Here is an 11,460-nt window from a genome sequence, read left to right as displayed (position 1 = left end):
TAGTTTTTGTGAACATATTCTTGACTAGCCTTGTGGTCCTCAGTAATTAACTTTTGTGTTCTCCAAAGTCCATCATTTTAATCTTCCTAAATGCCATTTGGTAGATGCCAGATACAGCTGTTGTCCCCCAGTGTCTCCCAGTCTCAGTGTGGCCAAGCTTGCTTATCTCCCCCTTGTGCATAAGGAGATTTGCAGCTTCCATGGTTATTATCTCTGCCCACTAGCACAGCAGAGTGGAGCAAGGCTCTCTGGAGTAAACCCCTCGCTAGGCCATCTGTTCATATAGGACAGTTTAAAATATTATTTGCATTTACTGTATCGCATGGGAAATGCAATACAATTCCCTCTTGGGCAAATCTGCGACATGGATATTAGCACTGAATTTTTAAAGGCAACTTTTATTTTTAATGGAAGATAATGTAACACCCATTAACTCAACTGTGAACATATTTTAGGACCTAAATATCATCCCTAATTGTCATCTACATTCAAAAATATTAACAAAACCAGACTACAAAATCAAAGTCCAGCACAGATCTATAGGTGCCTCTATAACACATCATATCAGTATTTTTTTGTTTATTTTACATAATGGAGCTATCGTTGGCAAATCCCAAAAAAAGAGATGTGCATTTATCTCAAGGTTGTCATTGTTTTCTTAATTCTAGAAGGCATCTGAGGTTTGGAACTTGAAAAATAAATGTGTAAGCAAAATAATTAACCAAATGCTATGGAGATTAGCAAGGTTTTAATGCAGAATCAGATCAAGAGATTATTCAAAACAGTCTTTACAGCAGAAATTTTGTACTATTAATTTGATCAGATTTTGTTCAAAATGTTTAAGAGTTCTGTGATATTGACCCATGATCCATGCACAAATGATGAAATTATTTAATTTGCTATTCTTTATAAAATGTTCCAAGTCCTTAAAATATGATCTGTCTCTAACATATAAGGCTCCTTCAGTAACAGATAACTGTATTACAGGGAAAATAAGACATAGCTGTTGACCTATTTAAGATATTTCAGAAGAAAAAGTATTTATCTAGTTGAACCTGTGCTGATTATAACAATCTCTGCATAGAATTCCTTTAAATATATTTTATAGTTGAAATCATGCCTAAATTTCTTAGCTTACTTAATCTTTTCCAAGTTCCTAAAGTTCCTAAAATTAAATCTTATGCTTATTACTATGAGTTTTACCATTCAAAATTAAATTATCAATTACTCTCATAATACATGCTTGTTTTAGGAAAATAGACACAGAAGAAAGAAGATTAGAGTTAAAATGTGTTTTTATTTTAGGTTCAGACATTATTTAGCTTAGGTAAGTTTTTCTGTACTTGTATTTGCTTACAGAAAATTCAAAATTCCAATAGACGAAAATGGTTTTCGAAATATTTGATTACATTGTGCATGAAGTAATTTGACTGTGAATTATTAAGTTTTACTTGAATTAATACAAGATAAATGCCCCTACGGAAATGCAAAGAGAAGGGGAAAAAATCAAGTTTTCAAGACAAGGAATTTTATTTCTGCCAAGTGATGTAAATATTAATTTAAAATATTTTATGATGAGATTTTTGAAGGTAGAATCATTTCAGTTTTCACAAGTACATCTCGGTCGATGATTGCATATGCCTATATTCTCTGAAGGGGTCATTAGTGCCAAGATTCTTTACATTCTTCACATTTGGTTTATCATAATTTTATTATCATTTGTAGGCTTCGGTATTTGGTACACTTTAAGACTTATTCATAAAAATATGGATTATTACAATTGGGGTTATATAAGTATATTAGCATATGAATGAAATTGTTTTCAAATAGCTTCCTTAAAAACATTATGAGTGTATGTATGTGTATGTGAGATTGAATTTATGTGTATGTATATCAATGTATACAGGGTGTGTAAGTATTATTGTTTGTATATGTGCTTTGTGAATTGTTTATGTATGTATCATTTATTTATTTATTATTATTCGCAGCATGACACACTTGGAAGAATGTCAGCTGAAAATTAATCAAGGAATGGCCAGCTCAATATGAGTAATTCCTCAATACAAAGATGGCTGTATTAATAAAGTAGCCTATCAAAACAGGAAGGAATCCTAATGAGTTAAAACACTGCTCTTTCCTTATCTCCTCCTTTAATTTCTCCCTTAACTTCTTTTTGCTTTTTCTTTGCTTCAAGGTTATCCACTATATGCTTGCTAACTTCTAACACATTTGTTTCAAAATGCAGTATTACTGTGTTTAATAGGGCATGATATTCTTCTTTGGAGAACAATGTTTTCTCAAACTATTTTTAGAGAGAAATCTAGTACCTGACTTACTATTTCTTCTTTGAAAGTCAAAATTATTCTCTAATTTGTTTTTGAAATTTTTTTTATTATTGAGAAGTGATCTGCTAAAAATGAAGATACTCATTGTGTATTTGCAATAAGTTTTATTATAATTTCTTATTGCTCACAATCAGTAGCTTGAGGTTATAATTAATTTTAAACTGACTGTTGTTGAATTTTCATATAGAAAATCATTTACTATTATTATATTTGGAACAATTCCCTATGTAGTATCCCTTCTCTAATTAATTTTAGCTTTTATTTGTATTTGGTTGTAATTTTTCTAAAACTTTCTCTTATGTCAAATTCTTTTCAATTTGCTATATCAATGGTTATAATACATCAAAATCTATTAATAATTATCTTATGATACTCTCTCTTTTATTTAACATTATTTATTTTTGCTCATTTAGATGTTTTCTTATATCAATTTTCTTGATATATATTTTTTACTTAGTATTTTCTTTCAAGTTAAATGATTTGACTCTCTCTTTTATTTAACATTATTTATTTTTGCTCATTTAGATGTTTTCTTTTATCAATTTTCTTGATATATATATATATTTTTTTTTTACTTAGATTTTCTTTCAAGTTAAATGATTGGAGATGTCTTTTAAAACCATTTTTTTCTTATTTCAACTTATTTCTGCCTGTTCTCCATTTTATTTTGTTTGCCATTTTTCCATTGTATGTGGTTTGCACACAGGTATGTGAACTTGTGTGTGTGTATAAATATGTGTGTGTTTGTGCTAACAAATGTTGAGACACATGTGAATTCATGTCTGTAATGCTTTGGATATGCTTGGCTCAAGAAGTAGCACTATTAGGAGGGGTAGCCTTGTTGGAGTAGGTGTGATCTTATTAGAGGAAGTGTGTCATTGTGGACATGGGCTTTAAAACCCTCATCCTAGCTCCCTGGAAGTCAGTCTTTTCCTATCAGCATCAGATGAAGATGGAGAACTCTCAGGTCCACCTGCAGCATGCCTACCTGTAAGATACTGTCCTCGAGCACTGATCATAATGGACTGAACCTGTGAGATATTTCTCTACCATGATACTGTTTAATGAATTGATAATTTGAGTATGGGAAACATGTGTAATAGGTCATTCAAGGAAATATTTAAATTTGTAAAAAAACAAAAAGTAAAATAAAGTGCTTTCTAATATGAATAAAACTATTGGCATTTTTGTATATAATTTAAATAAACTTAAAATACTTTAAAATACATTTCAAATATGTTTTTGGTTGGAAATGGGGATAATAAAATTGCAGTATTTCTTTTTTCCCTTTCTTCCCTAAGGCATCTCCCATGTACCCTCCTTTTAATACCGTCTATGTTTCCATTGTAGTTTCAAATTGATAGCCTCTTTTTACTTGAATATGTATATATATATATATATATATATATATATATATATATATATATATGTGTGTGTGTGTGTGTGTGTGTGTGTGTGTGTGTGTGTGTGTGTGTGTGTGTGTATGGATATGTGTTTGTGTGAATACACATACAAAAATAGATAAAGATTTCTTGCTGAATATATTTCTTTGTGTGTGTAAGGTTTTTGACCTGACCACTTAATATTGTATGAATAAGTAAAGAGCTGATCTCTTTTAAAGGCTAATTCTCCCTTTCCAGAAGTTCTTAGTTGCCTATAGTCCTTTGTCTATGCCTGGGAATTTCTTATTATTGCTATTAGTATGTTTATTGATAATGTAAGTTCTCACATGTCATTTATGTAGTCATTCTTAAGAGAGACAGTTTTAACTAAGATTTCCTAGTATTCTTAGTCTTAACAATCATTCTATCCCCTCTTCCATTGTCCCCTGAGCCACAGATACAGGAGTTGTGGTGCAAATGCATCCAGTAAAACTGGGCTCCCCATGATCCATTGATCTCTGTGATGTGTCCAGTTCTGGTTTCCTTTCATAGTTTCCATTTACTGTAGAGTGTACCTTCTTTGTTGAAGGTGATAGCTACACTTATATGCAGATATAAAAATAAATCTTGGAATGTAATTAAGGAATTATGCTAGTCTAGCAAAGCAGCAGTAATTGATACTCTGCTAGGATCCATGATTTTGTTAACCCTAGGGCGTTAACTAAGTTTCTAATATCAGATATAAAATCCCTCATGGTGAGTAAGCAGGTATTAAGTTCAATTAGAGAGTTGGTTATCACCAAGATGTGAATGCCACTGCTGCTTCTTTCTGGGTGTATTCTTTTTTTTCTTTTCTTTTTTTTTAATATTTTTATTTTCTATATTCTTTGTTTACATTCCAAATGATTTCCACTTTCCCGGATCCCCCCTCCCCATATGTCCCATAAACCACCTTCTCTCCATCCCTTCTCCAATCACCTCCCTCCTTTTTCTCTGTCCTTATATTCCCTTCCCATGCTAGATCAATCCTTTCCAGGATCAGGACACTCTCCATACTTCTTCAGCGGGAGTCATTTGTTATGCAATTTGTGCCTTGGGTATTCAGGGCTTCTGGGCTAATTAATATCCACTTATCAGAGATTGCATTCCATGTGTATTCTTTTGGGATTGGGTTACCTCACTTAGGATGATATTTTCCAGATCAAACCATTTGCCTAAAAATTTTTTGAATTCATTGTTTCTAATTGCTGAGTAGTATTCCATTGTGTAAATATACCACATTTTCTGTATCCATTCCTCCTTTGAGGGGCATCTGGGTTCTTCCCAGCTTCTGGCTATTATAAATAAGGCTGCTATGAACATAGTGGAGCATGTGTCCTTATTGCATGCCGGGGAATCCTTTGGGTATATGCCCAGGAGAGGTATAGCAGGGTCCTCTGGAAGTGGCACGTCCAGTTTTCTGAGGAACCTTAAGCCAGCCATTGTTACTCATACACATCACAGTTCGGTAGGACAATTGATTGCTTTTCTTCATTGTCATCTGGCAAAGTACTTTGTATTAAGATGGAAAATGGAACACAGGATATAGACTTTCAATTTTGATTCATCTTGAATAATCCAAGTCCTATGTCTAAAGTATGCAGTGTCTTCAGCAATGGCTTACTTTTAAGGTATGTCCAAGAACAAAAGCAAAAACCTATATCATTTTAGCATTCCTTTGAACTACCTGAACCACCATATGAAAGGAAGTTTTTCATACCCAGTACGGGAATTTTCATTTATCTATGTCTCTTGTTTAGAGTGTTGTATTAGCTGAAATGGCCTACTTTGGTTCAAGTTCATCATCTATCTATCTATCTATCTATCTATCTATCTATCTATCTATCTATCCATCCATCCACAGTTATACATGTATATGTATATATATATATGTGTGTGTGTGTATATATCATATATCTTATATATGTACTTTTGTATATATAAGAATATATATGTATAAATGTATATATGTATATACAAATATTTGTATATACACATATGTATGTGTGTGTGTGTTGTACTTGATTTTTCTTCCATCTTCTCCATTTCTATTGCTGTCCCTCTTCAATCCCCAGTTGGATTTTCTTTCCTATATTTCTAATACTTTTTCTATGCAATATTTTCTATCATAAAATGTGAAAAACATTGCTAAACAATATACTTCCCAGAAACCATGATGCTATCATTGTATCTGATGATCACATACTGGTTCCTTGGCACCTAAGTCAAGGGAATAAGACATAAGTCATAAATGGAATTACCTGTATCCTAACCCATATCAAGATCATTAACATCTTGTCATTTTGATAATTTGTTTCAAATTTATCTATTTATCATGCATATACTGTAAGTTTACTTCCTGTTGATTATGTTCTTTTGTTCTTTCCTAAAAAAATTAACTAAACTTACATTTCCTGGAATCTTATGAAGGGTGTTCTCTTTATACATTCTTCAGAATATAAATATAACACATGTGTACAATTTTCTATATTTATTCTGCATGGCAATCATGGAAATAGTATTCATGTTAAGGGAAAAATTAAAACAAATTGATATGTATATTGATGTTTCAAATGACCTGTGAAATTGTTATCATCAGGTTACCAATACCAAAATCAAGTGAACCAAAAAAAGTAATTTTAAGCCAGGACCCAGGTTAATAAGTATTATTTTAAATGGCTTCTGGAATGCACATATGGATGTGTGTGTGTGTGTGTGTGTGTGTGTGAGTGTGTGTGGTGTGTAACACATATGCATATTCTTAGTAGTTATCATATATGTACATAAATATACATATATAATCAATGTGTGTATTGTTTGTACTATAGAAACTTTTTTATTTAATAATTTTAGGAAACCTCACACATGACCACAGACTCCATATTACCCAGTCCCTTATCATCAACCCTCCTAACTTTATTTACAGCCACTTCAAATTTATGATCTCTTGTTTAATTACTGTTATTACTTGTAAGTATATTGTAGTTCTTCTGGCATTGGTGAGACCATGTGGAATTTCCCTCCCTACATTGGCATGGTAACTGGCCTTGTCAGTATACTTTCTTGTTCAGTCTTTCAGTTATACGTCTCAGAGCAGGCATTGTAGTCTTCTAGCTTTTAGCATCCTTACACTCCTCTCTGCCATGATTTTCTCTAATATTTCCCTATAGAAGATGTGTTGCAGATGGATTAATTCGTGTTGTGTGCACTATAGTCAATTATTCCCTTTATTCTTGTACCACTCATCAATCATTGCAACAGTTCTCATGTATTGTAACAAACATTTTTTCCTTTGACATGTGAATGATATCCTTATTTCTGAAATAAGTATTTAGATGGAGTTAAAGATTATATTTGTTTAGGAAAATGAAGTTAGTAGGTTCTTTTCTGAAATTTATTCTCTCTAGCTTAAGGCAATTGTCCACTTATTTTTAACCAGGTACAGATTCTCTCCCATTGAGTGGAAATTAGACACCTGTTGTTTACCCCCGATTACATTGTGCCATGATTACACCAAAGATGATGTAATCTTTGCTCTTTTACCCATTGCTATAGCTCATAGCCTTACAACTGGGTAGGACTATTCATTATTTTCTAATTGTTTTGCTCTCTCATAAAAATTATATATTGCTTAAAGTGTATAGTTTACAAATAGAGTTGATCAACAGAAATTCTAGAAAAAAATTCTATGGGAGAAAAATATGAGAATCATTATATATGATGCCAGGTGAAAGAAATGATATTGATGAAATTTTATAAGTGAATTTTTTTACAACTAAAATGCCATTTCTTTTCAGGAATGAACCAATAAGTCATGGTCTAATGCAAAGGAAAATTTTATAACTGAAACCAAAGTAGTTTGATACAGATGTCATATAAATTTTTCCCAAATATACTGGAAGGTCTACAATAAAATATTCTTTTCTACCCCAATAATATCTGTATATATCTCTATCTCTCTCTCTCTCTCTCTCTATATATATATATATATATATATATATATATATATATTATTGTCAATCATTGGAACTGGCTTTGTAAGCTTACTAATGTTCTGTGTATGTGTTAGTCATCTTTACTCACAAGTGAAATAATCTTAGTAAGTTTGTCAGCATTACTGTTATATATTGAAAGGTTTGTTATTCTTTTCACTTCTTTTTTATTTTTATTTTTGGAACACCTAAGCAGTAATCAATATATCAAAACATTTATATTTTTATCTCAGTATAGATAATTGCTGTTATAAATACTTTTTCAAAGATAAATATTATTCTTTAAATATTTATTTTGTTTTTAATTATGTGTGTGTGAGCATGTACAACTGTGTGAAGGTGTCTATAGAGTTACAAAGGCAACAGATGTGCCCAGGATTGTAGTTCCAGAGAGTTCTTGATTGAATAATTTGGGTACTTGAAGTAAACTCTAATCTTTCTTGGATACAACTCTGGTTCCTGGAAGACTAGTTAGTCCAAGTTTTGAATCTCTATATTACCTCTATATTCCCACAGAGATAAGATTTGTATAACAGCCATTCTTTTATTCTAATTTATTTTGACTCAAGCATTGTTCTAGGTTTTAAACTACAAAAATAAGCCCTGTTTATTTTAGTTCTCTCAAAAAATTCAACTAAATGGGAGACAGGTGGAACATCTAGCACAATCAGTATGTTCACTGCATAAAGCTTGCATTAGTATAATTATAGCTAACTTGGATATATGGAGAGGGAAGAAAGTCTTATGGGAGTTTTACTTTTAGTATAAAGTAAATGTAACTGAGCTGGCTCTGGTTTTAGAAAAGTGATAAGGCTTTCTTGTAGCACAATGACAATCATGATAAGGTGAAGATAGGATTGCTAAATTCAGGGATAATATATTTCACATGGAAAATCATTTTTTATACAATTAACCAGACCTCAAATCCAATCAGAGTCTTGGTTACTCGCATGATGCTTCTGTCATTATTGTAGCTATGAGCATATATTGACACGTCATTCTTATTGTGGTGTTCAACATTCACCAACTTGTAACTCTGATGAATCTATTTCTCCTCTTGTATTGTGCTAAATGGACATAGCATTAAACAAACTACTAATCAGTTATTTTTTGAACAAATAGTCAAGTGCATTTCTCAGTATTCATCAGACTATCATCTATTTGCAATAGATAGCAATGAACACATTTTCCACCATCAGTTCTTTCCCGGACATCCTTATTGTTTAATAGATCATAAACTTACCCAAATCTACAGCAAACCAGAGGCTACAAAACTAGAGAGAAACTTTTGCAGAACACTTCCTTTTACTGGCAGAAGATAAATAGATGCACTTTAGAATGCTCAATGGTTATAGTTCGTAAGAAAATTGAATGTGATCTTGACAAATGAAGACAGATCCTGATGCAGTTGAGATGCTTTAGGATGCTATGCTACTGCTTAAGGGTTCCTGGTGTTGCATTTGGACACTAGCAGAATCTTGTGCTAACTTAAAATGGAGATGCAGCAAAAACACTTATGTTGACTTAGGACCTGTGCATAGGAACCAAAAAACAGGGAAACACTCAGTTTTGCTGAAAGCAGCCACCCCAGGATGGACTTTAGCATCTAGTTCTAGACTGGCACCGCCCCCAGTGCTCACATGACTGACTTTGTCCTCTGTGTTCCATTTGACAAAGCAAGTGACTGGGTCTCCATCATATATAATAATGATGCAACTTCTAGAAGTGGCTTTTACCTCAACTATATTCCCTGCTGCTCTCAGTATCACAGTGAAAGCTCTGCCAGCCAGTAGGTATATCCAAGACCGCAGTAACTTGGTCAGTCTTGGCATTACCATCAAAGTTGTCAGCAGTGCCAATGTCAATAGGCAAAGAAATCTTCACACCATTTTTCTTGGCTTTGGTCATAAGATCTTTGACAATCTTGGATACTTTTCATCATAAAGAGTTGTACGAATCTCCCTCTTCTTGAGCGCCTTAAAGAAAAGACATTCCACCACCAAATATCATCTCATTGACTCTGTCAGAATATTGTTCAGCTGCAGCTTCTCTGCAACCTAGATCTGTCCAAGATAGCCAGGAATGATCCTCGCGTGGATTCTCCAAAGCCTTGGAAAAGTAGTTCAGCTCATTCTTATTAAAAATTCTACAACCTTTTTGTGGCAGGTTCATACTCACCATGGAGGTGTGGGCTCAGTGTGCAGTCCCAAAAGCATCCTTTACATAGTCATCCTCTACTTTCAACAGTGAGTCTTAGAAAGCATTAATTGTGCTTGGTTGAGGTTTAAACTTGTTCCCAGAAGTATCGTTTCCCTTCCTTCCTTCCTTTACATTAAAGTGGAGGTTCTCCAGCAGGATGACAGTCCCCACTGCTGGGTTGGCACCATCATTCTCTTCTTCTGAACCCACAAGAACAGAACATCTTTATTCCGCAGACATTTCAGTTCTGCAGTAACGGGATCTAAGGAATACTTGTCTGGCATGGGAACTTAATCAGGCCAGCCTAGGACTTCTGACTTGGCTCCATTGTCCACACAGAATTTGATGTTTGGAGCAGCAGCCTTGATCTTTTGATTATTTGATATCTTGTTGTTCTTCATAGGTATATTGAAATCCACCCTCAATGAAACCCACTTCTTCTTCATGTCCAGCTTGTCCAAAGTCAGATTGGTAGGAAATGACATTTTGACAACAACATAAGGTCAAGAGGCCCAGAGCTAAGGAAGAGACATCTTGACATTTTAAACAGTTTCTCATGAGCCTGGCATTCTCCAAATAGTCTAATCTGACTAGTCAGAGAATTCCAGAATCCTTGTGTACTGTCTTTTATTTGTGAATACTGGGATTTCAAAAGAATGACATCACACTTAACATTTCTTTCCTTCCTTCCCTCCTTCTTTCCTTCCTTCCTTCCTTCCTTCCTTCCTTCCTTCCTTCCTTCCTTCCTTCCTTCTTCTTCTTTCTTTCTTTCTTTCTTTCTTTCTTTCTTTCTTTCTTTCTTTCTTTCTTTCTTTCTTTCTTTCTTTCTTTCTTTCTTTTTTCTTTCTTTTCTGAGCATGCTGAGGATTAATCCAGTCTTCATATTTGTATAAAAATTCCTCCATTGACTCAGCTCTATCCTAGCCTCCTAGTTGAAGTTTTAGTAACACATTAAAAATTTATTTTCCACATAAAATATCCAAAATAAATATATAAGAAAATCTCAGAGAAATCTAGCAAAGGAAACCAAAAGGGGCATTGCTTCCAAAGTTTCCCAATCAATGGAAATAGGAACAAAGACATAATTTTTATGGTAGTAAGTTATTTATACTGAGTCCCTCTTCACTGTCGACAGGAGCCTAATGCATTTACAAAGTACAGATTCATATCTTGTATGGAAATAGTGTCTTCTTACATGCAACTTTTCAGTGGGCTTAAAATCCAGGGTCTTTTCTTTTTCTGCCCAAGTACAATAAAATAAAAATTATCACCATAAACAGAAATGAAAACTAATTATCAATGATTTAGAAAATAATCGCCCATCTTCAGATTCACATCCCACTCCAGGAAATAAATAGACAGTCCCCACTAGTGGCTTTTCTAAGGCTTTAACATTCAGCAACATCCCACTAGTGCACACTAAAGAAAATGGAAAGCAAATGCCATGCCAATATTAGACATTTGCAGTTCTGTCTCCCTTTCCAACTCTCATCACACTCAGAC

At 33.4% G+C, this 11,460-nt stretch overlaps 1 pseudogene; it reads right to left on the bottom strand.

Annotated features, from left to right (window-relative positions):
- Positions 1-9,272: 9,272 nt before the first annotated feature.
- Positions 9,273-10,442, bottom strand: LOC127696733 (phosphoglycerate kinase 1-like; annotated as a pseudogene).
- Between the last annotated feature and the right edge of the window lie 1,018 nt (positions 10,443-11,460).

The sequence above is a fragment of the Apodemus sylvaticus genome, chromosome 11, assembly GCF_947179515.1.
Source record: "Apodemus sylvaticus chromosome 11, mApoSyl1.1, whole genome shotgun sequence".
NCBI classification, from domain to species: Eukaryota; Metazoa; Chordata; class Mammalia; order Rodentia; family Muridae; genus Apodemus; species Apodemus sylvaticus.
Note: the sequence above shows the minus strand (reverse complement) of the source record. Positions and strands in the feature narration are given on the sequence as shown.